This window comes from Fukomys damarensis, unplaced genomic scaffold (assembly GCF_012274545.1).
Source record: "Fukomys damarensis isolate Sample0158 unplaced genomic scaffold, DMR_v1.0_HiC HiC_scaffold_20, whole genome shotgun sequence".
NCBI classification, from domain to species: Eukaryota; Metazoa; Chordata; class Mammalia; order Rodentia; family Bathyergidae; genus Fukomys; species Fukomys damarensis.
Window position 1 is genome coordinate 28,016,320 of NW_022900932.1, and position 3,232 is coordinate 28,019,551.

Below are 3,232 nucleotides of genomic sequence, written 5' to 3' on the forward strand. Positions count from 1 at the left end.
ACTCAAGCACTGCTGAGACAGACCTGGGATATTCCGCCTGCACCGGCAGGCGCAGACCTTCACATTGTCAAGAATGTGCAGGACGCAAGGTAGCGATCAGAGAGACAGAATGATTCTCGGTGAAGTAGAAGTGGAAGAACATCTCAGCAGCAGGGTCATCATGTGGCCTGACAGCTCACACTTAGGGGTTTTCAGACTCAGATTTCAAAAGGATATGGTTACCTTTTCAGCTGAGCTGAGAGAGAATAATTACCTCCTTTCGCAGCTTTTGCTCAAATTGGATGACTTTTAAAATATTATGCTGACAGGCAGATTTCATAGCAATCATAATTCAGTATTTTGATAAAGAATTTCCTCTGAACATCATGGGTAATTCACTTGCCTGTCTCTCCTAGGCGGCACAGATGCTAAGTGAATGGGAGTTAAGCTTTAAATGAGTTATTTGACCTTCCAGGTAGGCATAATGAATAATATCTTTGGAGGGTCGATCATAAAAATAAGACTTTCCCCTACCTTTCTTTTGTTAAGTAAAATGAGAGGCCTCTCAAGGAAGCAAATGGTTTCAAATCGCCTCTTGTCTGCAGAATTCGGGTAAGGTAGTAAGAGAAGTTTGGCTCTGTAGTTCCAGATCTGATTTGAAACCTTGAAACTAGCACTGATGTCTGACTTGTCTGGTGCATCTGTTTTCCTCACTGCAAAACAGCTACTTTTATTTACTTTGTAGAGTATTTGGAGCATCTCAATCCAAACATATCTAGGTGTGTTTTTTATTATTTCCAGGTTTCGCTGGAGATCACATGACCAAGCCTGCTAATGAACCCACATCACATGAAAATTATTTCAGTCAGTTCTAATATCGACATGGAAAGACGAAAAAGAGAGATGGCTTAAAGAATAACTTATTTTCCTAAACATTGATTTCCTTAATCTTTAAAATTCAATACATTATTCTTCCAATTTGTCATGTTAAAATATTCTTCCACTTTGAAAATGGCACGGGGCATAAAATCTGCACAAAAACTCTATGTATAATTGAGGTCTCATAGAAACAGATGTTTGACAAAATCAGCTTGTACTTTACAAGCCCTCATTTTGTGCAAACAACTAGCTATTACTCTCTCTCTCTAGATTTTGATCATTTTTATTAAATGATGCATCTGAAAGAATGAGATGGATAGTTCAATGTACAATGAATTCTATGAATAAGTAAATGCATAGAATTAATACATCTTTAAGAATTATTGGGTTGGGCTGGGGATTTAGCTCAGTGGTTCCACCACCTGCCTTGCAAGTGCAAGGTCCTGAGTTTGATACCCTGTACCAAAAAGAGTGGGGGGGGAGAAGAAGAAGAAGAGGAAGAAAGAGGAAGAATTATTGGGTTGGGGTGGTGGCACACACCTGGAATTCCAGCACTCAAAAAGCTGAGGCAAGAGGATCACCCTGAGTTCAAGGCCAGTTTGGGCTCCATAGTGAGACCAGCCTTAACTACAGAGTGAAACCTTGTCTCAAGAAAAAAATTAAGGTATGTTGGGAAGTCATGTGTTAACCTAGATTCTTAGTAACATATGTATAGTATCTAGTATGCTGCTGGCATAAAATAGACCTCCTGAAAATGATAACTGGCATTAGTAAAAATCCTATACAAAATAAGAGTATATCTAAAACAAACTGGAGAGGTGATAGTCTACTGTTTGGAACACTCTTTGCTTTTTGTACATAGTTGCACCCTGCAATTCTGAAAAAAAAAGATAGCATGTAGGTGTTGAAGGACTATAAGAAGATGCACTCACTATTTCTCCTTTTAAGACAACTCAGTTTTTTCTTAGCATTTCACAGTCTCAGTCAGTGCCTGTTTGTGTATTCTCTTGGTCTCCCAAGCTATTAGAAACACCTGAATCTGTTATTCTGTTGCTAAAAACACCACTCCACCTCTGACCACCTGTTCTTGCCATGCGACATCCATCACGATGGTCTAATATTGCTTTTTGAATGCACTGTCTGAATGGAATTCGTGAGTGAATTTCTAAGACACAGTTCTCCACCATACCACATTCAACAAATCTCTGTATCTCTCAATCAAAAATTGTACCTTCCTTCCTCTTCTAAAGCAGTACTTGGAAGTCTGGTGCTATCTGTTTTTAGTTCTTATATTCTATTCATCTTGTTAGGATATTGGTGGCTTCCCAGTCTTCTGAACTTAAAGACTAGGAAATTTCTTTGTTGAAAGTGCAGTGTGGGTGACTTAATTTTTCAATATGGCGTCTATGTTTATCTCTTCTCTAGTTTAAGACATCATCATACTGATACTAAAGGAACAAATAGAGATAACCCCACAGCAACTAAAAGAATGAATGGAATTGTCTGTAAGCAAGAGATTTTGTAGAATTTCTACACAGAAAAAAAGTAGTTCAGCTGCAAAACCATCATAAGAAAGATAAAATCAGAGAATAAAGTAAATTGCAATCAATAGGTCAACAAAAAAGATGGGGGATAGGTTTTTGTTTTTTAAAACATAGAGGATTAAATGGAATACTCAACACTCTTGGCTTCCTCTCAAAATTCAGTTTACTTCCCCTAAAATTCTAAAGTGAGATAGTTACCCTCTTGAAGATGGGATGTCATCTGGACATGTTAAATAAATTAGCTGTGAGGAAATAAGGTAGTCCTGGTAGGAATTCGCACTTCTGAGCAAATCCCTCATGATTCTGTAAATTAGGAATCCCAGCGTATAATTTTGGTTTTCTATCTTCTCTTTAATAACTGACTTTTCCCCTTCAACAAGTTTCATCCACATTCACATTTAGCTTTTTAATGCCAATGATGATGGCATTTGAGAATAGCTGAAGCATAACAATGAAGAGAATAAACAGGAATTGCTGAAGATGAAACAGGAGAGTGAGAAACATAATATTCGACAATATTCTAAGTAGTCTTCAAAGAGAGGTCTGGCAAGACATTGCAACCATAAACTAAGAAGAGGATGTTATGAAGAAGTACATATGCAAAAAAATGATTATTAGAAGTCCAAAATTTGTCCAATTTTAAAAGGCAATTGTCATCAATCTCCCAGAGAATAGAACAAAATCTTTGAGAAGGAAAATACTGTTCCACCTTGTCTGAAAAATATAAATTATACTTATTTTCAATTTTTAGAATCAATTTGCAAAGTACAGAATACTTTACTGTAATTACTGAACAGAACATATATATTCTCAAACTTGCCATTGTAAAA